General features: G+C 36.0%; 1 protein-coding gene across 4 annotated transcripts in view; it reads right to left on the reverse strand.

Annotated features, from left to right (window-relative positions):
- Positions 1-26963, reverse strand: part of CDH12 (cadherin 12) — a 542156-nt gene that overhangs the window by 160344 nt on the left and 354849 nt on the right. For 3 of the 4 annotated variants that reach the window (XM_040548890.1, XM_040548887.1, XM_040548888.1), the window contains exon 3: positions 12486-12527. The exons of the other annotated variant lie outside the window; for it this stretch is intronic. The gene's annotated coding sequence lies outside the window, so the exon portion shown is untranslated. The remainder of the gene's footprint in view (positions 1-12485; positions 12528-26963) is intronic. 4 annotated transcript variants of the gene reach the window in all.

Below are 26963 nucleotides of genomic sequence, written 5' to 3' on the forward strand. Positions count from 1 at the left end.
TAGTATTTATGGTAAAATCAGAGTAACTATGCAACACAGAAAGAAAAAAAAAAAAATATATATATATATATAAAGAACTCAAAGTGTCCTTTTGAATTGCTCAGGCGTGGATGGGAGACGGAAATAAACAACATAAAAAAGTGGTGGGGTAGTCTGCACTGCTTCACAAACCCCCAAATCATGCTGTATTCAATTTAACTGCTATACCACAGCTCTTTGCTGAGGAGGCTCTGTGCATTGCGGTTCTCCCAGCAGAGCTCTGCCTCCGGCCATGTCTGTCAGTCAGGGAGCTTTTAAAATGTTATACAGCACCAAAAGTAATGCAAAGAGATTGAAGAACTTCAGTGAAAGGAGAACAATTCCCCCTTGGCTGGAAGGTTAGTAGCCATGTGCAAAACACAGAGCACTTTAACCCCTTCTCTGTTGGTTGCTTGGACTGCCTTCGAGAAAGAATGCTGCAGAGCAAAGAGCAATGCCAGCACTCGCCTCATTCCCTGCAGCTTCAAAACATGGGTGAACGTGAGGGTCAGAGAAAAAAATGGGAGGCTAATAGGTGTTGCTGTATAGGATTGCAGCACAGACACCCTCATCAGCTGCAAAAGAGTTCACCAGGAATAATTTTCACTTTTAAAGCTCAGCAGTTAGAAGAGAATCCAGCATTTCAGCACTCAAGAAAACCATGCCAGTTTGCTGCTGCAAACACCTGAGCAGCAGCAAACTGAGGCAGACAGTTTCTCCCTGCCTCCTCTCCTTCCCCAACACTTCACTGCTGGCTTTGGAGGAAGCCTGGTGGAAGCGGCTTGACAGAATATATTTAATAACACAGTTGGCATTTGTGCACTGATTCAAAGGCTAAGACTAGTGTTTCTTTTAGTCTGTGTTTTCTGGTTGTCTGGTTCGCTTTTTATTTATTTATTTATTTATTTAAGCTAGGCGTTAGTCTTCCAGCCATGATGCCTAAATCTGTTTTGGTGCTTTTATGTTGTCATACACTCATTAAATGTTTATATCAAAAAGCCCTTCTATACATTTACCTAGAAAACTGTTATGAGGACTAGGAGGTAATTGTTCAGAAATCCAATAAGAACATTCAGTGATAAGAAAGGTATGGTACTACATCTCCTAAATTTCCTAAAGAATTATTTCCTTTAATGCTTAGAGAGGAGGAGATCTAGTAAGAGAGTTGTGCGCAGACTTGCATTTGCAATGCATCTCTTTCCCATTCAATATGAAAGTACAGAATGCCAGATTTTTTTCTTGCATCTTGCTTTTTTCAAGATTAGCCTTTGCTAGTCATTTCTGCAGATTATGTTATACGCATTTAAGTACCAGTATGTGTGACTAACTTAATTCATAAAGAGAGCTACAGAGGCAAAATCTCCCAAATGAATTTACCTACACACATGCTTTTATACACTGAGATTTCATTTTTTTCACTTTCCCAGTTTGAAAAAGCGAAGTGATGCAACAACAAACATGGACAATCTGTTAAAACATGGTACCTAAGTAATCTTGATCCTATTTACTCTGTCCCCAAACGTGCCAGGCTAAGGACCTCATGAAATGCAAATGATGAATTAAATATCATTACCAAGAGCATTTACTGAGAATAACAAAATACAGTACAAACGGTGCTCCTGCAAGAATTTTGATACTGACCTGGATTGTACGGCCATTAATCTAAACAGCCTGAGCAAAGGAACACTATAGGAATAGCAAAACTGATGTATGCCATCGCTACTGCAATAATCTTCAGTCAAAGAGAGTCACAGCACACCTGACACAAGTCACTTCACCAAACTCAGTAAAGGTCGTCCCTTCTAGAGAGGACAGCCATACATCCTCTACAGTCACTCCTATGCACACAAGGCCTGATTTAGAGAAGTCTCTGAAAGGAAATTATAAATGATCTTTGATCTGTATGAGGTATCTACTTGGATCAGACAGTGGATTAACTACTGTCGTATGCAGACAAGCTAGAAACACTAAAGCTCCATGAAGCACTCAAAACTGTCTTCAGTTCAGCAAAGACGATAATTGCACCTCTGTGAATGGAGGCAAATTGCTTACTGACAAAGTATCCATTATGCACTGATGGTGGGAACATTTCTGCAGCCACCTTAATCATAAATCCGTCAGCCTAGAGAATGCTTTTGCTTATGTGAAACAACAGCTAATGTAGAACAACCATCTTCCTACCCGTAAAGAGGTTCGAAAAAAATTGGCAGTACTGTAAAATGGTTGATCCATGCCAGATGGAAAGCCAGCTAAGATCTATAAAAGTGGATATGCTGTAACAGCTGACCATCTAACGTCACTTCTCTGCAATATCTTGAAATAAGAAAATGCAACAACAGGAAAAGAAAATATCTATACTGTCAGTATCTATTAAAATTAACTGCAAAAACACCTGAAACGATATATCCTGTGGCTAAACGAATGGTAGCAGGATATGGAAAATCTCAGTTCATCTCTCACCTTGATATATTTTCTTTCTCTGACCTTAGGCAAATTAGTTCCACTGATATTCTCAAAGGTACTTAGTTAAACAATTCCCATTTGATTAGACTCTAGATGTCCATATATCTTTGTGAATTTGACCTTCTTGCCCTTCAAAATCTATCTAGATACCTTGGAAATAGCTGTAATTCTTCCTTTTTTACACCTTGTGTTTTTTTACCTTAAGTAGGAACTACTTCAAAACATCAAAACGGGGGTTAGGAAGGAGATTACAAGTGAACAGATTAGAAACCTTGAACTGCTAAGGAGAGTAATTTTCAGTCTGTCCGTTTGGACAGACTCCAAATTGGAAAAGTTTCAACACAATGATTGAGCAAGTCCCACCTCTGTGGCCACAAAACCCATTTGGCAAGTGTGTCATCTGGAATCCATGCCAGGCAACTCTCAAGAGGTGAAAAAAAAAAAAAAGCATGCTTCATCTCACTAGGTCCCAGATGCTAAGAAAGCATCTGACTTACTGGAGTGTTAACATGGTCCATAACACAAAATAGTTACTCTTGTGTCTCCCCTTGGATGGGACACAGTAAGTCAAAGAAAGCTAGAATGGCTTTCCAGCTATATAGTTTGAGTACTCATGAAGTTGAATACCTGAATCTCAGTCCCTCCTTCAGTTTATATGAAGTTGATGATGAACAGGAGGAACCAAGAACCGATACAATTACCAACCCCGAATACTCTGGAGCGTAGTGATGAGAGCACTACCATAAAATATGAGAAATATGGGTACATATCTCACAGATCTTGGTATTTCTGGGAGATAGCTGTCATCCACTGTAGGAGAACAAGCAGATGCTGGTCTTCCTCCTGCAATAAGGTGACTTTAGCTCTCCTTTTTAAAATTCACTTAGAAAGACCCCCAAATCCTAATATTAAGGCCCAACATTTTTTTTTTTTATATGAATTTACTAAAGTTACTAAATATTCCACTTGGCAAGAAAACTATGGATTTTGTTAAGGTTCTGGTTTTTGGATATGACTGCCAAAACCACCCTCTGTTCAATTGTTATTTGCATAGTTGTATCTTCTATACTGAGTTAACTGTTCAATTCTAATGTCAGTTTTTCCTATAGACATCAGGAGTGATACTAACATGAATATGGAATACTCTGCTGAATTTCTTACTGCCATAAAACCAAAGTGAGATGATGTACCTGGTCTGTGAGTATGACTGTCCTTGTAGCACATTCATGGGAAGGTAGACACTCAAAGATATATTACAGTAAAAAAATTGTGATATACTATATGGGTATCCAATAGACATATTTATGAAGTGCCTAGAAGTGGAGAATAGTCTAATTATCCCTGGCATTTCTGAGGACTACACTAATAAAGTATTATAGATGCACATGCATGCTTTAACAATGGGCTTGTTAACATACAAAAAAAAGTGATTACTTAAGATTACTCAGTAGCATATCAAAAATAAATAATACATACTTCCAAAAAAAATGTAACTGTGTAATGTTGAGAGTTATAGAAAAATTAAATGATGAAAAAAATATATAAAAATCTTCTTTGTGAATAGAAAACAATAAACTAGTTCCATATACAAACAGTTATACTTAACGTGTCACTTTTTTCATCACTAGCAATACTTACAGCAGATCATTTATGACTTAAATATAAGCCACTGAGCCATCATCCTCTGTGGGAATGTCACCATGAATGACACCATGTCCAACTCACAGACATGCATAAGAATATCAGAGACGAGAATGTCAAAAAAAAAAAAAAAAAAAAGGAAAAAAAACCTGAAACTTTCATTATAAAAATGAAAACACATCAGCCGATGCACAAGACTCCATGGTTCATTGAACCCTTGAATATCCACTCAGGTAAAATGAAATTTTCACTACAGGTTAAAAATGAATGCTTCTTTCAGTGAGATTAAAACCTAGGCCAGTATTACCCAGTAAATATATAATGCAATTCTGCAGCTTAATCATCAGTTAAAATTAAGAAACAAAATGCCTCAGAATAGGACAAAGTTTCCTTTCCTCTAAGATGATGATCAGATGATGAACTAGCATCATCTATTTTATTTTTGCTGTCTTGTATCATGCTATGTTGGTCTTGTCTCAGGAAAGTACTATGGTGAATCTATACTTAGTTTACCAATGATCTAGAATCTTTATTTTTGATAAATTACAAACATTTTCATTTCTGGTAGGAATCTTTCAATGTCAGTGCTAAAGCATGGACAATACGGAAACCATCCTTCATTCTGCTGCCCTTTTCTGGTTTGTTTTTGAATGAATACATGAGATGTGGGAAATGAGAGAAAGGCAAACAAAACAAAGCCTTTCAACGCATGGACAATATAATTAAGGAAAGAATTTATAGATCTCAGGCAACTCAGATATATTTATAATTTTGTAAGTAATATGGGAGACTGAAATGAAAGCGACCACATTTTTATGTGCTCTGTAATGTACAATTTTGTTATTCCCTAGGGTCTTTCTGTTTTTTGTTTGTTTGTTTGTTTGTTTTTTCTCCCAAAATGTCGAGAATTCCAGCAATTACTTGAAACTGCAAACATACTTACGGTAAGATCCCATTATTAAAATACTTTCTATTATTGGTCAGACTTTGATTATAATAGATTTGATACTACCCATTATAGATTCTTATGTTATGGGATTACATGTATATACTAAATTACATAACCTGTTTGTTGATAGATTAATATATTAATATATTAACATATATACATTAATATAAACTTGGTGCATAACCTCAGACACTTAAAGTTGAAAATAAGGGTCTTACAATGCCAACTATTGCAATTAGGACAAAATAAACTTAAATGTCTCTGTATCTTATAACAGTATTAGTAAGAATTTAATTTTTAATATGTCTTTCCTTAATAGACTACGGAAATCTATAGCTTAGCTTGTATTTTCAACCACAATCTTACATTTTTGGTCTTCTGAAGAGTTAACAGGTTTGTTCTATCAGTACTGACTTTCGTAATTTCAGAGGATGTCAGCATTCTCAGGGAAAAATAACAGACAGTAGGTTTGCCCAACAAGTTTCAAGCTGTTAATCTCATGAATATTAACAGATAGACCCAGAGACAATAGGACCAACAGATAACCCATCAACTATCTTAACCGTGTGAATGGTCAGCTCAGGCCTCTCAATATTCTGGAATTACCTATCTTACACTAGGCATATACCAATGCTCAATAGCATGCTTAATAATATATAGCTCTTATACTTAGTAATGTATCTCTTTTCACAACTGTTTTTGACTTGTTTTTACCAACCTATATATGTTATGTTAGGCCCAGCAGCTGTAATGAGCCTATGACTCTTTTGTGGTGATTGATGAACTGCGAAAAATAAAATAAAATAAAATAAAATCCTTCATGAGTTATAGAACATGAGCAAGAGTTATTTTAGGGCTTTCTTTTTTTCTGTTCTTTAAAACTGACAGGTTTCTTTGTTTCTTTGTTAATGTATTCCCATTGCAGCATAGGAATACAAGGACCAGATATGTGATAAACAGGTCATCACAACAACCAAAGCAGGTTCTGGTTAGACTGACAGAAGCTGTAAGTAGAGAGCTCAGTCATCTACAAATAACCTCAGCCAAAGTAATCCTCAAATGTTTTTTGACATTCAGAAACAGATGTGTTTCATTAAAGCTTACCACATATCAGAGCTGTCTGTGAATAGCTAATTTCTCCTCAAGAAACCTTTCACTCTAGCAAAACCTTCCACTCTCCAGTCCACATGGAAGTGTTCCCAACCACAAGACATTTTACAGTCTCAAAGAAGATAACAGTATTCTTGCCTGACTTTCATCATTATAAATTCTCATGTCTCTCATGTGTGACTGTTTAGTTCCCAAACACCAGACTAATGAATTGAGTAATTTTATAACACATACTTGCTGCGAATTTCAGCAATTATGGCCCAATGTAGACAACAGATGAGGTCATGCAGATTACTACAGCAGCCTTAATCTATGCCTTGACCACAGAAATAAATGTGATTTTTACTTATGAAAGTAATTTTCCTTTCAGTTTCTTTCCTGCCCTTCTAAATTTTAAATTAAAAGGAGAAGAAAACAATTTATTAGAAGAAAGACAGGGTTTGCCATCTGTATAGTACTCACAGTTAGAAACGGAAATTATTGGAGCTTTCCCTCACTGACCTTTTTATTTCCCCATATAGTAGACAAGTGAACCTCTATTAGGTTGTGTTAATATATTTCCATAATTTCAGTCATGCAAATATATGTTTAAGTTATTCAATTAAGGGTAAGTATTCTTTTGCCTCTGTTTTGTCATTCGTGCATACATGCCCCATCTCCCAGCATTACAAAAAGTACAAGGAACAGGCAACTTAAAATGTGAAATACAAAATTTCATAAATATTTGAAAGCTTATCTACAATTTCAGAATACTTTTTCCAGAAAGAAAAATGTCCATAAAGAGTCATAGGACATTTTCAGTTAGCACTGATTTAACTTAGAGTATAAATTATATCATCATATTATGCTTTTCCATTAACATACTACTTTGCATTGTTTTAATAGTCAGATACAGCAGCATTAATTAAAATAAAGCACATATTTTCAAAAAGTATCACAGCCAATATCCTCAGTTTTCATAAAAGGCAGTTTTGTTTTTCTTTTGTACTTGCAATTTAAGTAAAGTTTTCCACTTACTTTTGTCTGAGATCCCTCCATGCCACAGTAAAAATGCAAGTGTAGAGTGGACAGGTGGCTTATGATTTATATAACTTAGTTCAAGACATGTAATAAGCAGCTTGTTTATTGCATATATTTCTTTTACTTTTATAATTAGCATACATTTGTCTAGTTATTGCAGTTTGTAAAACTGTGGTTTAGATAGGAAATCAATAATGCCTTTTTAAGGTTAAGCTCAGTGATACAAAATGCTGAAATAGTCCCTGATGAAATTGCACCTCAGTTGAACTCAGAAAGAACAGCATTATGAAGAGAGGATAATGTCATACCTGCAGTATTATAGATTGCAGTCAATCAATCAGATATACTGTAATTGCTAAGGGCACAGTCCTTCTATTGTACTAAAAAAAAATACCTTCAGGCCCAAAGGTAGAAGGATTGCCACATTTAGTTTGGAGTTACCTAAGTCAAATTCTTTCCTAAAATGAGTGAAAGGCTCATGTGTCTTACTATAAGACACAGCCCAAAAGGACACACACACATACTCCAGGTAGAAATGGAGTACTGCGCAAAAGAGTAAGCCAGGAGGAGGGCTAACACTCTGCACTAAAAAAGCACAGAGGGAGCTATTGCTTTGGTGGAAATAAACACATACTTTTCTCTACATATATTCTGGGGTATGGTCAAGTGTGATCCACTGTGTGGTTCTCCAGAAAATCTCACAGAATCACAGAAACAGAATGATTGAGATTGGGTAGTACCATCTAGTCCAGCTCCCTTGCTAAAAAAAAAAGGTCAACTATGGCAGGTTGCCCAGGACCATGTCCAGTTGGGTTTTCAATTCCTCCACAGATGGAGACTCCACAAACTCTCTGAGCAACCTGTTCCAGTGTTTGACCCTTGCACAGGGAAAAAGTGTCTTCTTGTGTTGAAATGGGATTTCATGTGCTTTAATTTGTTCTCAGTTCTTTTTGTCTCATTATTGGGCACCAGTGAGAAGACCCTGAACCTTCTCCCTCTCGTTAGGTATTTATACCCACTGATGAGCTCCCCTGAGCCTTCTCTTCTCCAGGCAGAACAGTTCCAGTTCTCTCAGCCTTGCCTCATATGAAAGACAGTCCAGTTTCTTATACAACACTGTGGCCCTGCACTGGATTCACTCCAGTAAGTCTGTATCTTGCAAAGGAAAGCCCAGAACTGGACTGGTTCTTCACATCAAGGTGGTACATGAGCCAAAACAAACTCTCATTTGTCAAATATCATCTCTCCATGGATCCTTTCCATTTTCTTCTTCCAAGTCGCAGGGAATTCTAGGAATGGTTATAGTTCAGTTTTCAATTATTTTCCTAATTTCTTTTTTATAAATACACTAGGCTACATTTATTATTAATAACAATTGCATTTGTTGACATGGGAGACCAAAATATAGGTGTATGTTGTGAACTTCTAAATAAAAGTTGTTTGATTTTTCTGAACAACTACAGATTTCAAGTGCCTAATAAACTTCTTAGAATGCTTTGAGGGGTAAAATATGATCTATCTCTAAATAGATACAGATCAATGACAATAAAGAGTCAGGCACTTTAAAAAATATTAAATATACCAAATAAATGTTACTTGGAAAATCTTTTTTTTAATCTAGTGAACATAAAAATTAGCTCACTTATCAGACCTATAATATTTGTATGAAAAAAATAATTTTCTGCTGTACATTGTAATGCTTTGGGATCATATTTATTTTGTCAAAAATGTAATAATCAAAAGATGGTTGGTGACATATTTTATCTGGATAATTTTTATATATGAGTAAAGAAAGTTCAGTTTGCACAGACAGCTTTCCAAAACATATATGTAAATTAATTCATTTATATATCTAATATTCTTTAAAAAGTTACTCAGCTTTCTACCTTTCTCTTACAGAGGTCATAAAATTGTTTCTCATCATTTTTGACAGATTATTCAGAAATATAAAGTGAACAATTAATTCACCATAAAATCAAGTATTTGCTTTACTTAGTGGTTAGTAAGGTGTTAAAAGCAATTGATGATATGAAAGACAGTAAAAGCTTATCGCTTAGAGAAGTTTCAGCTGAACTGCTTTTATTACTTTGCTTCACTTTAGCTAAAAATTTCTGTGATGTTAGAGCTTTTGAAATTCCTGGGAGGGTTTTATCCCCAGGAAGAGCCTTATTTTCCATTTCAAAAAGAACTAAACCAATTCTTTGTTTTTACCCCTTTTGATGCATATACACATTTTTGTATGGTTTGTGGCATTAAAGAGCATTAAAAGCCAAATCTTGCAACTTAGAAACTGAATAAAATTGCACTTTTGAGACTACATCAACCATTACTGGTTTTGCTATTCCTTTGGTTTTGCAGACAAAACACAATGCAACAAACTTACGTGATCAATGAGAATTTTTCATTGATTCACAACTTCCATCTACTCAACTATCAGATGTAATATGATATTTACTAGCTTTATTCAGACACATGGACAGAAAATAATTTCTGGTAAGGACCAAAGCAAGACAAGAGCCTGGCAAACACACTTCTCACCTACCTTATGAAAACAAGAATCCTTCTTGAGCAGTGGCATTAAGGTCACACACTAGGGAGCTATAACCATCCTCTGATAATAGTGGGGAAGAGGGCTATCCCTGTATTTTTCCCCTCTGTTTTGCCAAGCATTTGGAAAGTCCTTCCTTCCACTTCAGAATGAAACAACGGCCAAAATCTCAAATGTTTATTTATAAACTACCTGTTATGACGTTTCTGCTATACATGTTTACCTAATGATGGACAGTCAAGGAAAAAAAAAATCTGTTTTCTCAAAAGGAAACAAAAAGAAAAAAAATATACTTGTTTCGGCTGGGATAGAGTTAATTTTCATCCTAGTAGCTGGTATGGTGCCGTGTTTGGAATTTAGGATGAGAATAATGCTAATAACACAATAATGTTACAGTTGCTGCAGAGCAGTGCTTACTCTTCAGCTCCTCATGCTGCCCTGCCAGGAGGAGGCTGGGGGTGCACCAGGAACTGGGAGGGGACACAGCCAGAACAGCTGACCAAAGGGATGTCCCACACCATGTGGAGTCATGTTGAAAAATAAAACTGTGGGGAATTGGCCAGGGGGCCGTCGGTCAGCAGGTGGTAAGCAATTGTGCATCACTTTCTTTGTATGTCTTTTTATCATCATCATTAGTAGTAGTATTTTCACTTCATGTCTGTCCTAATTAAACTGTCTTTATCTCAAACCATGGGCTTTCGCCTTTTTTTTTTTTCTTTTCCTTTTCTTTTCCTGATTCTCTCCCCCATCCCCCTGTGGGGGTGGTTGGAGTGAGCAAACAACTATGTGGTGTTTAGTGGCCTGTTGGGTTAAACCACAACAAAAAGCAAAGTTCCAAGATTTAGGTTTTCTATTAGCACTGAATAAGAAATTCATCCTCTTGGATACATACCCCCAAACACAGAAAGGATTATACCTTCTGAAGGCCCTTCCCAGCTCAATAAGAGAGGCTCTACTTCTCTTTGTTACCTGTGTTATCCATCGTCATGGTATTCAAGCATCACTAATGATAATTAAATATTTAGCTAGTTAGCATTTGGGGCAATAGTTGGCAGCCTGGTTGGACAGTAGCTCCTGTGAGCAGCAGACAATCAGAGCAGAAAGAATTATTGTGATTATTTCTTAATAAGGTGGTTAAAATGGCTCTCAGCTAATCAATGAAAAAGACCTACTTACTAGCCCCTTGTTCAGAAACAACTGAATAATAGTTATGCAAGTAAGAGCTTTCAGACAAATTACAGAGACTTTCATATTTTACTGTTAGTGAGAAATAACTATGCCACAATTATGTAAGTGAACCTGCAGAGAAAGGTGGAGGGAATTGCTAATTGCCCCATAAATACACAGATGAGTGTCAGCAGCTGTGCAGCATCCCAGTTGCCTAGCTGGCTCAAGTAACTTAATAATAAAATACTGTGCCAGAGTTCCAGCTTGTCAACACACTGATCAACTCACCCCTTTATTGTTGACTTGCTAATTGCCTTCCCTATCTCTGTCTCTTATCTTTTGCAGCAATTTTTAGGACTTATTTTTCAAGAAGGGCGAAGAAAAGGAAAGAACCTTTCTTCCTTATTAAAATGCAATAGCTATTGCAAAACATTAGGTTTATAGTTAGACACCTGAATTAAACAGTTCTGGTTCTCAGAGATGCTTTTAGTCAGAAGTTGTGCATGCAGAAGACTTTGGAAAATCAGGACAAGTTTTTAGATGCATATTAGCACAGGGCACATACATCCTTTCATGATCAGTATGAATAGGAGGCTGGACTAGACACCATGTTAAAATTTAGGGTTGTTTACTTGTGCACGTACTGAAAAAAAATTACAGCATATTCAGCAGTGCTTTAAGTTCAGATCCTTGCTGTCTGAAGGAACATTAAAAGTAGAGAGAACAGTGACCAATCTGATTTTGAAGAACACTGCAGAGTCTTTTAAAGTATTCACAACAAAACTACAAAGCCAATTTTTTTCTTTTTTTTTTCTTTTTTTTTCTTTTTTTTTTTTTCTTTTCTTTTAGAGTTGATGTCCCTTTCAGCTTAAGGGAGGTAGCAAGTTTAACCTCCCAGTTTTGTTCTTCAAAGATTAAGCACTCCATCCCACAAAGCAGAGGTTATTTTTCTTAAAGCAATGCCAAAGCCAATTATTACAAATTCTCCTATCTAGCTCTTTCAGATTTTTTTTAATACTCCTAGGAAATCAAGGCAAAACCCTCAGGTCTCTAATTTTCTTCAACTTACTTCAAAAAATCAAATAATTATCAGTCATTCATATGATACCATATGTCTATTAAGTGGGACAAAGCTTTTATTACAACTATATTTGCTTTGGTCTGTAGACCAAAAACCTCAGGACAGTAGATTTTCATTTATTTTTTGTCATTTCATTGTGTGTGTGTGTATACATATACATGTATTTGTATGTATGCCTCATAAGAAAAATGAAAGTGTATTCCTTAGAGGCATGTCTAAGAGTGGTGCATTGGCAGAAAGGACATGAAAAATATTGACTGTTAAGTCTAACATAACTGAACCTATGCAATACAGTGTAAAAATCCTTTTCTATTCCAAATTTATATCAAGATTAACCATTTCTGCAGAACAGGACTAGAGATACAGCTTCCTCAGGTTTACTTCCCTGAACAGGTTTCCCTTCCTGTACCAGATTCACTTCAAAAAAAACTCTTAACAATAGAGTTGCTGTTCTACAGTGGAGAAAAAAATAAAAATGAAGTACTCACTTGGAGTATCTTCCATGTTCTAGAAACAGCAGTGGTCCAGTGCTTAGATGTGGAAACAAGATAATGAAGTTTATTATTCCACTGAAAAAACAATCAAATATAAAGCATTATTCCCCAAAGTATAATACCCCCATATAAAACTCACACTCACTTTCTATTATTTTGACTCTGTGCCACTATCATTTATTTTGAAATGTAAAGCATTGCCTGTAGTACTTCCCTGTTCCATGTTTCATTTCTTAATTTTCCCTTGTCAAAACTGGAACTATAGATTTAATTTGGGCTTGGAGAAAAATAAATGAATCCTAAGGTGGCCCAAAATCTTCTTAAGGTTATAGAGGGTAGCACACGAGGGTGCCACAAGGGGAGCAATGTGATGAAGATTTAAGATTGGATACATTTTAAACACAGTTGATGCTAATACAGATTTTGCACTCTTTCCTCCAAAGGAAGGTATCAGTGGAAGAAATAGTCTCTGCTTACTGAATTCTTACACAGTACTCAAAAAGTGCAGCACAACTAAGAAGGCCAGACAACTTTAAAGCTCCTTGCTTCACCAGTTAACCTTTCTTTATCTCAGCCCATGAGTTTTCTCACTTTTCCCCTTCTGATTCTGTCCTCTCTCTTGCTGCATGGGAATGAGCGAGTGGCTGTGTGGTGCTTAGCTGCCTACCAGGGTCAACCCACAACATGGTTAGATGAGGAAACTGAAAGTATTGAAGATGAAAATGAAATTAGCAAGAATATTTATCTTATTCATACTACAAAGACCTTATGATCTACAATAATGTATCTGATTAATTTATACTTCGCTACAGGTTAGAGCATATCAGTTGTACCTGCTGGAAAAATGGCTTAGAAATAGTTCAGCTGGTTATTTTCACCTTTTTTTTGGATGGTAGAAAATATTGCAATACAACCAGACCTGAACTTAGTGATATGAATGAAAACAACATAGCGATATTTCAAGCAACATGATCAAAGACAATTTGCAAAAAGTAAATCTATAAGTCAGCCTGGGGAACCATGCACAGCTCCCTCTAGTCACAAATCCCAAGAGCTATTTATCACTTTTCTTACATTAAATACTGTAACAGTTTGACAACCTGGCATTATATTACGCGTAACAGCATCAAATGCAGCAATCTTCTGCTTCAGGACACATAATTCGTATCTCCTCCACATACATTAGATTTTTCTTCATCTTATCAACTAAATCTAAAGATTCAATTCTCCCTGGAATTAATTTTCATTCTGAAAACTCTAGTTGAATTTCTATATATCCCAGAAGAACCCAGGTAACTGAAAAAAGTCATAGCTATACACAAAATGATATGGAACCCTAGTGTTGGTAATGTTTATTGCTATATTTTTCTAGAAACTATTTTTTTCTAAACAATTGGCATTATTTGAAGCTTATACATTACTCTAACTAGACAAAGTACTCACCAGAAAACAAACAAACAAACAAACACGCAGCAACAATGGAGAAAATGGTCATTTAACTTCTAAGGATGCGTAATTAATCCAAGCTTTATAAGGTATATACGGAACTACATGAACTATCTTTCTTCTCTGAAGTCTAACAAAAGAAATTATTTCCTTTTAGTTTGTAGAAAAGAGAAGCAAAGAAAAGAAGAAAAATATTGGAACTGCGTTTTATGTAAAATATACTAGGATTATCAAATTAAGAAGCATCATAAGGTAGAAAGCCCTCTCTTTTTGACTTGCTAGATCTGAAATATCAAACATTTATTTTTGTTGTTGTTGTTGTTGAGAAGTAAATAAGACTGACAATTTATATGAAAAGTTTCCTATCAGAAATAGTATTTTTTTTTTGTTAAACCAAGACAAACCACATAAAATTAATGAAAAATAATTTCAGAAACAAGATTAGGAACTATTTTAAAAACACTCTTCCACTTCTTAATTTTCCAAATAAAAGTTGTTTTTCAAACTTAAAATACCTTATAAAACCTTCATATTTTCAAAGGGGATTACTCCCCTTTCAGGACTATCAGCTTTTTAGAGCTACTCTAAGTTGTTATCAGGAACTTGTATAAATCAAGATTTGTTTCCAAAGGGATTTTTAAAGAGAGATGAGGAAAAAAAAAAAAAGCGTACTGCAATAAAGCCTTATGGGGTAAGGTATTTTGCAAAAACAGTATAATGCTATGTTATGCAAGAATTTTCTTCCATTCTCTTTTAGTAGTAGAAACTTAATAGCAAACCTTTATGAACAAAGTACCACCAAAACTAACAACACATCACGACTTTTGTAAAACATAATAAAACAAAATGCACCAGCAGCCTTGTATCCTGGAGTCACTGCTATCATTAATTAAATTGAGTACAGTCCAATTGAGTTATCAGTTTTGTGAGATAAAAGCAAAAGAGAAAGAGAGAAGATTGCAAGATGCTATCCAACAAAATGAATGCAGAAAGTAGATTAAAGTCAATTTCAATATAGAACATAAAGCAGAAGTTTGCCCAGATGGTTTAACATGTCATATTAGCAGAGAGGTAAAATCTGTGTCCCCATGGTGGGCAACAGACTTAAGAGTTCGAGATGCCAGGATTTCAGCCCCTACATGCATAAAAGATTCAGCAGCAGAAAGAGTTATGTGAGAGTTATGCAGGCTACAGCATTGCTGGAAGGTAGCAGGCAGAGCAAGGATTTGGAGGGAAAGATTTTGGAGTCTGCCCATACTTATGTTCACCTGATTGAATACTGTAACATAGCAACTATAAATATTTTCTCTCCATAAAATGACAGTTTAATTTTACAAAATCAGCATAATTTTCATGTGCCAAATGCTGAGTTATGACATGAAACACTTATTTGCATGAATTTCCATCATGCTGTCAACACAAAGTTTCTTGGCAAAGACATATACTTGCACCTGCTGTAGCTATGGAGGCTGGCCGACCAACCTTACCAGGCCTGTAAGCTTAGCTTTGCTTTTTCTATCCACTTTTGTAACGTGTCCTCCTCTCATGTTTACCCATTACATACAGTAATAGAAAATCCTTGCTTTGAGTCAAAGGCCTCTAAGTCAATTAAAAATTCTAACAGCATCACTGCCACTCAAAACCTGGCACTTCTGATTTAATTAGAAGAAAAAAAATATGTATTTAAATGACCTACTCAAATTGCAGACACTTTAAAGGCCAGTATGCCTACTGTTATAATTTTGTAATTGTTCCTTACAATGAGGTGATACAGTCAAGTTTCAAGCATTAACTGAGTTAACAGACTGACTGCCACTTCTGTCAAAAGAAAACCTACAGTTTAGCAGATCTCATTATAGCCCTTAACTTTATTCAGTTAACCATTATCTATTTGTAGAGATGGTGTCTCTTAAAATAAGGATATGGCTTCTGGTTTTAGATTCATATATTTTACATGGGGATGGATAAAACAGACTATTGTAGAACAGACTAATTAGCATAGTATGGGGATGATTTTGATCCTAAACTTCATTTTTTTTTGTTATGTATGGACCCAAATAGATGACCAAATAATTGTGGTGGTTGAGTCTTGCTTTTATTTTTAAAATGAAAAATAAATAAACCACATAAATAATAACATCCCTGTGAGAAGGTTTAGCAGTTCAGGGTTGTATAAATCAGAGATCCCTTAGCAAGTTCTGCTCTTGGCCTTTTTCAGATTCCAGGAACTGGAGCTTGGCAGGATACTTGCATGTTATCTTCGTTCAACAGAGAAAGACAGGATTCCTCGGCACCGTCTGGGATGAAGAGCATGCTCGCTTACACTGCAGTTGCTTACAGTCCACTTATTCTTATTGTAACGATAGAGCAGATTTAACTTGTTGAATAGAAACCACTTAAATATGTTCTTCCCCTACTTCAGTTTCTCTTATCTAATTGTATCTAAAGTTAAAACCGTAATTTGACATTATTATATTGAGACAACTCCTTTTTTTGCTGCCTACATAGACATGCACGAGTACTTACTCATATCTTCAAGTACTCATATATAAACATTTTACCAATTTAATATAAAATAATTATTGATTTGTAATACTGTTGATACTCTGGATCATTTAAGTCAGTCAGAAAAGTATTAAAAAGTAATTTTTTCAGAATGTGTCATCCATGCTTTATCTCATTCTAAGCACATCCTCTGGCATCTGTATGCCTACTGGGATTCAGAAATCTTCTGTAAGATCACTTAGCTACAAAAAAAAAGACTCACTTAGATATAAACAGCCTGCTGACAGCAGACTGTTAAACTGTTATAAACTGAGCTGACAGCAGACTTTTCATCAGTCACAATTCTCTCCACCTCTATCTCCAGCTTTCTTAGAAGTGAAAATTCGAGTATTTAATGGGTTGTGCAAGAACAAGCTGTGTATTAATATTTTGGGACTCTGTAAGAAATTGACAATTCTTTCCCTTATGAGGAGGAGTGCCTGCAGTTACCATATTTCACTCCAGAGAGAGCTGGTCTGAGAGGGCTGACCTTATGCCTCCTTCTGATTCCATGAGCTGAAGCCGTAAAAAGATGGGCTGTTGGAGCACTGACTTGGATGAAGAACAAGATTAGAGATGGTTACAGAGTTCCATATGAGTTATTAGCAGTTAGCCTGATGTAAACACGACTAATGGATAATGGAATTAGTTTGGCTGAGCAGAAAACACTCAGAAGAGCCTAAGACTAAGATGGAAGACTTCTCTTCCATCGTGAAATATTTCACAGGGGAGGGAGAAGAGTAGGGAAAGTCTTGTATGTCACTCTGAGAGCTTAGGTGGGTTATGGCACTGCTTGAAACAGAATCCTTGTAAGGAGGCAGATGTGCCTTTTATCTTTCCACAGGCATTCTGGAGATCAGAAAACAAACAAACAAAGAAACAAACAAAAAAAACCACCACTGGTAATGGGACAAACTAATAGATACTGTTTCTGAGTTCAGATCACTTTCACAGTGTCCCACTTTGTTCAGTAAATTTATTTCAGTAAACTACTGCGTATATGTATTATAGATTTTTCTATCTCTGAGATTTTGCAGTTGTTATTAAATTTGTAGCCACTTAAAAGGCAATGATGTAGGTCTTTTTGTTTTGTTTTGCTTTGCTTTGTTTTGTAACAGCATTTAACTCAATAAACAGCAAACAAATCCAACGTGATTATTAAGTGGACACTAAGCAGACTGCCTTTAGGATCTGGCAAACTTGCCCACAGAAGTCCAAAAGGGATTTCTCCTGAGCAATCACTGATCAGATGTTAAAAGATTAAAGATCCTGGATTTCAGGTGCACAGATAGACATCCAAATAAGTTTCAAGGAAAAAGAAGGTGTTGTTACAGATTTTTATTCATGCAACTGACAAAAAAAAAAATCTGTATAGGCCTGTTAAAGTAGCTATAAATATGCTGTTGGAAAGTGTAGCATTCACACAGCAACAACAACAGAAAGAAAGAAGAGTCGTGGTCTGAACTGCAACCCTATCTTCCCCCCTCATTTTTTCTTATGTGGAGCAGAGAAGGAGGATGGACAAATATCGGGAAAAAAAAAGTATAGGAAGGACTGGGTACCGGTAAAAAAATCTTAATTTCTTTTGCATCCATATAAATCATTGTCAGTTGTTTCTAATTCATCTCTCTGAGTTTATTAGCTCCCCTCTATTTTGCTGAAGTCAATCAGGAAATAGAAAAAGGAGAAGAGAGGGGAAAAAATGTGAAAATGACACTCAAAAAAGCCTAACAGATAATTTTCCACTTTTCTTTCTACTCTTGTCAAACACATTTTATAGCAATGATATGAATGACAAAACAAATCTTTGTGATCATAGTATCTGGAGACATTTTAAAATTGCATTTCAGAAGAAGAAAAAGCATGGAAAAAAAAAAAGTATCAGTATATAACAATTTCACCTGAAGTGAACTCTTCAACTAAGCGTCTGAAAAATGAAAAATTTGAGATTCTTATTCTTGTACCAGAAAGACTGAAAAATATACACACCTACCACTTTAAATTTCTACCATTTAATCAAGAATTTGGGACAAATTTGCTTCAAGGATGTGCATTATCTGTGCATTATCTGATGTGCAAGTGCATTATCTGTGAAGTTTAAAAATCTCCTACAGCTCTTTCTTCTGCATATGGTCACTGCCAATAACATATTCTAGGACATCCAGTACATCTTCTACCCAGAACAGCTGTAAAACATGATGGGATTGGATTATACAATGCCCTGGATAAACAGCATTTAGTTCCTTCAGTGGTTAAGGACCATTTTTCCTGATGGTGCTTTTTTTTTTCCCCCTTTCTCTGCTCATTCATTTACAAAATTATAGAATTACAGAATGACTGAATATCCCATGTTGGAAGGGAACCACAAGGATCATCAAGTCCACCTCCTGGCACCACACAGGTTACCCACAAACTAAAACCTGCATCCGAGAGCGATGTCCAAATGCTTCTGAACTCCAACAATCTTTCTGCCATGACCACTTCCCAAGGGAGCTTGTTCCAGTGTCCGATCACCCTCTCAGTGAAGAATCTTTTCCTAACACCCAACTTGAACCTCCTCTGTCGCAGCTTCATGTCATTCCCTCAGGTCCAATCGCTGTCACCAGAGATCAGAGATCAGCACCTGCCCCTCCACTCCCCTGAATAAACCAAGTGGCTTCAGCCGCTCCTCATACATCTTGTCCTCTAGACCATCTTTGTAGCCCTCCTCTGGATGCTCTCTCATAGTTTTGTCCTTCTTATATTGTGGTGCCCCAAACTGCACCTCACCTCGAGGTGAGGCCGCACCAGGCAGAGCAGAGCGGGACAATCACTTCCCTCAACTGGCTAGCTACGCTGTGCCTGACACACCCCAGGACATGGCTGGCCCTTGGTGCTGCCAGGGCACACTGCTGTTTCACATTCAACTTGCTGTCAACCAAAACCCCCAGATCCCTTTCTGCAAGGCTGCCCTCCAGCCTCTCATCCCCCAGTCTGTACTGCCAGCGTTGACCCTTCCCAGGTGCAGAAGCCGGTACTTGTTCTTGTTAAACTTCATATGGTTGTTGATTGCCCAGCTCTCTAATTTGTCAAGATCTCTCTGCAAAGCCTTTCTATCCTTGAGCTCCTCCCAATTTAGAGTCATTTGTAAACTTACTTAGTATACCTTCAAGTCTTGCATCCAAGCCGTTTATGAAAACATCAAAGAGAACTGGCCCTAAAATGGAGCCCTGAGGAACCCCACCAGTGACCGGCTGCCAGCCCAATGTAACCCCATTTGCTATAACCCTTTGAGCCTGACCCATCAGTCAATAGTTCACCCATTTTATTATGTACTTGTTTGGCTATATGCTGGACATTTGGTGAGAAAGAGAATCAAAAGCTTTGCTGAAATGCAAAAAGATTACATCAACTGGCTTCCCTTGGTCAACTAGATGCGTAACCTTGTCATAAATGGAAATTAAGTTCGTTAAACAGGACTTGTGAGCCCATGTTGGCCATAACCAATTGCAGTGACTGCATTGTCTTTTGTATGTTTTTGAATAACTCAGAGAATAATCTCCAAAATTTTGCCAAGCACTGAATTGAGACTGACAGGCCTGTAATTACTAGGGTCATCTTCCTTGCTCTTCTTGAAATTTGGGACGTATACCAGCTTGTAGTCCTCTGGGACCTCTCCAGATTCCTAAGACGGTTGAAAAATAATTGAGAGAGTTCTCACGATGATGTGAGCCAGCTCTCTGAGTATCCTGGGATGAATCCCATTCAGCCCCATAGACTTATATGCACCCAGCTGGAGCAGCAAATCCCTCACAAGTTCAAGGTTGGCTGGGAATTTATCATTCCTGCACTCATGGTCCTCCAACTCAGGGCTCCAGGAGTCCCAAGGCCCATCATCAGTATTGAAGACAAAGGTGCAGAAGGCATTAAATGCTGTGCTTTGTCTATGTCCCTACTTGTGAGATGACCATCCTCATCAAGTAGCAGGCCAATGTTATCTCTGGTCCTCCTTTTACTGATAATATGCTTTAAAAAGCCCTTTTTATTGTCCCCCAAAGCACTGACCAGCTTCAACTCTAACTGAGCTTTGGCTTCAAGAATTTTCTCCCTACAACGGTGAACATTTCTGTAATCTTTCCTCATTTCCAGTGGCCATACACTTTCTGCCTAAGCTCTAGAAGATTCTCTAGATGAAGCTCCAGAAGATTCCACCAAATCATTTCTCAGTTCAGATGCTGAAACACTGGAAACCATCTTTTCCAAGCTCTAGGGTCAACTAGGGTAAAGAAAAGTATAAATAGGAGGAGAGAAAAAATGTTAAATTATTCATTTTTCAAAATCTGTAAATCAGAAGGCAACTAAAAATTCATTTGTTCATGCTACCATCTTTTGCATGTACAACAAATAATAATACATAACAAAATTTTTCTGCTAGCTTTTCAATCGAAGAAAAAAGAATGGCTAAGACTTCATTCTGTTTTGCATTGGTTGATTATGTAGGTAGCATTTTTTCATTTTCCACGTATGTAAGTAATCAAACTTTCCTTTCTTTGTGGTATAATGCCTTTTTATGGCTTTCCTCAAAAGCAGGTTCATAATATTACTGTCTATGTTTTTGGCAGGGGTTCCATTATAAGGGACACAGAGAGTCTGTGTCTACCACAACACAATTACTATGCACCTTCTGAAAACACTGACAGTAATGAAATTCTACAGTAAGCTTTACAGCTACAATGTTAATAGGTACCTTAGTATGTTTTCATCAGGGAACTTCACAGGAAAAAGAATCTGGCACAACATGATAACTGTAATGCAGGCAAATCAAGAAAATATACATGAAAACAAAAATTGTTTCAAAGTCAATTTTTTTTCCCTGTTTGTAAAGACACAAACAAAACAAAAACTTTTTTTTTTTTTTTGAACAAATGACTAATATAAAGAAAAGACAAATGAAAGAGATTTAATGACCATTAATGACCATACTGGTATGATCATTTACAGACTAGTTTGATAGTTTGATAGACACTATGAAGGACTGTTCATTTATATGTCTATAAATATATCACATAAATAAATGTTTCAGAGAGTAAAATATATCACTTTCTATGCACTAATGAATAAAATATCTTGACAGATCCTCGAAGAATGTGAATAGCAGCAGGTATGCTTCATAAAGAGAGAATCTAAGACAGACAGAAGTGATCTGAAAAGATCTGTCAGTGCAAGCAACAGAATACACCAGAGCCAGGATCAGACCTAAGGCCAACCCTATATCTTCAACATTTACTTGTTTTTTCTCACTTTTAAATGATAGATTTAAAAAAAATAAAATAATAATAATTAAAAAAAAAAGTTCATATATAAAAGGTTATAGCATTTTTAGCATTTTTTAAAACTGCATCCTGAGAATACAAAATGAGATTCACAGTTGACAGTGCTACTTAAAAACTACGTGACCTGGAGCAGTAAGTGTTTTCCTCAGCCTCTGAGATTTCACTTCTAAGATCATTGTTTTGATGCCTTCATGTAACAGCAAGTCAAACGCACAGAGTATGCAATGCACGATTTGTTTTATGATCTACCATGCATGTAACCTTGAAATATCCACACTTTATCAAAAAGGAACCATCCAAAACACTGCCAATATATTTAATAGCTCAGTGCACAAACCAATGAAATTAAGATTTTGGCAAAGAAAACCCATTCAGGAGGAAAAGAAGAGAAAAAAAAGCTAGACTTCATTTCAGTTTTTCAGACTTACTACAATCAGTGGAAAATACACAGACATTTGTAGAATTGTAGAATTTGAGAACTGTAGAATTTGTAGATTTGTAAATAGTGGCTATACTAAATTATGCATCATGTTCAAAGCCAAGTTACTCTGCTTAGAGAAGAGTAAGCTACTTGATTATTCAGGTGCAGTATGTTATGAATATTATTGAACTTTTCTCCCACATACAGCAAGTGGATGACTATCTTCTATAAAACCTCTGTTTGCAACAACTACAATTTAATAGCATTGTGTGTAATTCTCCGATATCACTGCTTTTGTTTAACGTATGCTACTCCTTTTTATCCTAGAAAACCTTGCTGAAATGCACTTCTATTTTCAAGATGAATAGGTTATATTTGTTTAGAAGTACTTAATCATGATTATATGCAATTATTATGAACTAGATTTCTATCCTTGGATCAAAAATTGATTTTCTTATTCAAATCACAAACTACCTACACATTTAAGGTGTGTAAGGTGATCTGTCTATTATAACTACTGATAAAATGAGTTACTAGCAAGAGTATATAGGTGAAAGAACAAATGAATGGTTTATAGGCATCAATGTAAACTTGTCATACCAGAAGTTCACAACTGATGAAAACTTCAGAAAGACGAAAAAGAACTGACTTAAGGTGAAACATGATCTAGCTTGTTCCCTGGTTCTGTTACACAATAATCTATCCTTATTGAACAGACCATACTGGACATTTTTAACCCCGATGAAAGTGAATGTTCCCTTCCAATTTCTGTTTGTTCCCACCCCAGCTTCCTGCTTAGGAAACTCAGATTATGTCTGACCCTTCATCACTTCCCACCTTCCCTCCCAATCCATGGAGCAAAATATCTCTTTCTCGTTTAATAAAATAATCCAAACAAAACTGTTTTCCCAATGACCAAAGTTGCTTATGTCACGCCACTGCAGAAACACTGAAACCAGTGGTTACCTAAAATATAGGCGATTTATTCTTCTGATCTGTAGATAATAAGTACCCATTTTCTCATAGAGGTAGTAACACACATTACAAAAGACCATAGTGGGACTCTGAGTAACTTAGATGGGAATTTTTATTTTTTTCAAGTCCAAAATTCCACTAAACTTTAAAAGCATCACATATCTTCATCAACTATTTTACTTCTTCAAACATCTTTGAAGAAAAACAAATTGATTGAGAGAATCTCAATTTCCCTAAGGTGCATGAATAGACAGTAACATTGCATAGGAACCAAAGCTCACTGATGAGCAGGAACATATTAGGTCTTTCTCATTCCAAACCCTATGATATTTCTGTTTTTCCTCCTCTGTAGTTACAGGTTCTCTTTTTATATGATCAAAGATCATTTAAGAAGTGATCACAAACAGACACTTGTTTTAAAATTTAGTCCATCTGTACCTTTCTCTACCCTCCCAGTTTTCAATTGTCCATATAACCAAAGAGGAGATTGTATTAATCTTAGCAGAGTAACTCTTGTGCTCACATCTGAGATCAAAGGCTTAGATGGCATGGGAACAAACGGCCAGAATTTGATTTCAACTCTCCTGACCTACAACTTAAGCCACTGCATGAATTACCTTCTGGAACTCTGAAAAAGAAAACCAATTCTTTAGATATTTCTCATTTTTAAAACCCACACGGGGTTTGTAGAAGATCAGAAAACTCTCACGTGTTCATATAAAATATATTCATACACACCAACCCCCCCAAAATTATGTGTTAATGATTTCACTTAAGATGATAAATGTATATTTGTCAAGTTTTCTGCTTTCAAGTATTTTAGCATGATGTGGTTGTTTCATTTATAAAATATAAATATGTAAAATACTACATTATACTTCACAATTCAAATCACTACTAATGCATTTAAAGCCTGTTTCATCCTAGAGGAATCATAAGTGGTCTTCAACAAGATACAAATGTCTGCTTTTGACAGCTGATCAAGAAGAAACAAAAATGTGTTAATGAAGCTTTCTGTATGGCACGTGTTAGGGGACTGAAAAATTGAAACTGTCGTGAAACTGATTTCAACCAATGTCTTATAAAATATATGACTCTTCCCTGTAGGACAGTAATTTCTACAAGCACTACTGACACATTTATTAAATTAACCCACTGATTGTTTTTGGTAACCAGAATATAATATTATAGCAGTTTAAAGAATTTTGTAAGAATTGCACTGTTACTAAAATAAGGATTTCTTTTTTCACAATACATGTAATGTTCACAATTCAGAGAAGGACCTCCACTGACTATGAATGTCTATCTGCGCCATCAATCACTTAAACTTAGTTGCATCACACTTCACGGGGACCACTGCAGCTCATGTACTTACTCTAAAGCATAGGTGATTACCAGGGAGACTCTCCATTACTTCCAGACGATTCTGCCTCTTTTTACCCAGGTGATATCAACTCTCCAAAAATCACTTCTGCTTTAATACTTGTATTTTCACATTCCTTAACTTAAATTTTAGAACAAACAGAACAAACCCCGAACCAGTGTGTAACTGGCGTGATGGATAAACCATGTAGTTTGTAGAAGAATAGACACAAACCCTATTTACCTTGCAAAAAGGACATGCTTCCTGAGAATCCTCAGCATTCACACATACTTCCCAATAGAGCATTATATGACAGTGTGTTACAAGCTACCATGAGTAACTGGAAAACCTTTCTGGCTCTTCTGATCTTTATTATGCCAGTTAATCACCTGATCTATGCAAATGAGAATGGGATTTGCTGTACTATCTTTTGGATTCTCCAAACATTGTGTTGCAGAGAGAAGGTTTAGATTCATCCTGTCCTTTGTTCATAATTTCTTAGTGATAAGACAACACATTTCAAATATACCTTAACCAAATCCAAATAAAATGCAACTGACAGCCCATTTCCCCCCCAGCTTTCAAAACAATCTTGTTTGTGTTTTTTTGTTTGTTTGTTTGTTTTCTTTCTCTTTTTCTCTGTGTAAAAAAAGACAGACTTAATCTATTCAGCTAAGGTTAAATCAGAATGTTCTTCCTCTCCCTCTCAAATGCAGATAGAGCTGCTATGCTCTTGCAGGGAAGATGGCAGTAAGAGATTCATAATCTTTTCCTTACTTTATACCCCAGACAGCTCTCTCGGAGAGAACAACCTCTTCTTTACTGCCTCCATCAAAAATCATCATTCTTGGTGAAATGTTACATTCCTATAGCTACGTTCCCCCATCAAGCCTCCCAAAGCATCCAGGAAGATTCCGTCTCTCTCCTGCAAAATTGCTATATTTTCTACCTATGCAGGAAATCAGTTGACTGTGTTTTTTGAATAAAATAAGTATTTTTCTGCTTCCTTGGATATGCATGTCTTATATCCTATGCTTGACTGACCAGTTAACAACTCCTTATTCAATCAGAGAGAAATTTCATCCTCTCTCTTCCTTTGGCAGACCACTGATATATTTCACTGTGATATACAATCAATAAACACTACTAATTTTATATCTTCTCTATTCTGTATTAACAAACGTATCTGACAAATGTTTTAAGTTATACAGCTATGCATAACTTTGTCATTAATATTCTTTTTTAAGATAAAATATGGTAGTAATTCTTAGGTGACTGATCTTCAACTTCTTTTTCTAAGCCACTGTCAACTTCTTCTCGTGACTCAACCTAGCTTTTACCTGTATGATAATAAGCAGAGCTGGATCTTTCACCTTCATTAGTGCACACTGAAGATCACTGTCACTTCATTTCTTGTGTGAATTATGTGGATTACTGACTCCCATGTAAGCCTACTGTTAATTTTTATTTTTTTACACAAGACCTTCAGAACTTTGCTATATAAAATCTTGAATTGAAGTGTCAAAATCATCTTGGCATTCCTGTATTACTAAATAGAAAAGACCATTGCAACACATAGGAGTGAGAGAGTGTTTTTTTTTTTTTTTTTTCTTTCAGATGGATAAGATGGTGATTAAAATCCTACATTTTGAGCGTTACTTTTCTTGTCTGCCTTTCAAAGGCAGATTTGCTTAATGTATTCTTAGCTAACTGGGCATGCCCAGCACAGACAATAAATTAAGGTCACATTATCATAAAATGTAACTAACTAGCCTTTTTTTATTATTATTTTCATTTTTTAAATTAGGAGTCAGCTAGCTATACTCTTTCCATTACCAACAGGAGACACAGCCCAACAAATGGATTACATCTTTCCTCATATTGCTCATGCTGTCCTAGAATGTGATTATTTCAGTTTTATTGGCAATCTGTCATCTTTGCTAATTCCGTATCTGACACTACAGGGCAGTAGTTGAAAAATATGCATGACTCCTTCCTTGCAGGTTGCTGATTTTCTTTTTAAACCTCTGCTAGTCTGCTCATGAATGTGATAAGGAAAAAACTGTATGTTGTCTTTTATGATACCATATTTCAGAATGATTCTTTCATATTCTGAATGTAAGTGAAAAGGTCTCCAAAATGTTGTCAGGAAGTGCATTTTTGTTGTTGTTGTTTGTTCGTTTACGAATTTAAGATACAATTCCTTTGGAAGCAAGGAATGTTACAATTGCTGAGTAAGAGGTATTGTTTGGTTTACTAACCACCAGTTTAGGCTCTGTAATGCATAGCTTTTTCAGTGCCTATGCAAAAATTTTTCACAGCTTATTCAATTTCCTTATACATCTGAGGTTGATATAAATTGGTCAAATATTTTTTTTTCCTAATTCAAATAATCCTTATGTACTTCTGTG

The sequence above is a fragment of the Cygnus olor genome, chromosome 2 (genome assembly GCF_009769625.2).
Source record: "Cygnus olor isolate bCygOlo1 chromosome 2, bCygOlo1.pri.v2, whole genome shotgun sequence".
In the NCBI taxonomy this organism is placed as follows: Eukaryota; Metazoa; Chordata; class Aves; order Anseriformes; family Anatidae; genus Cygnus; species Cygnus olor.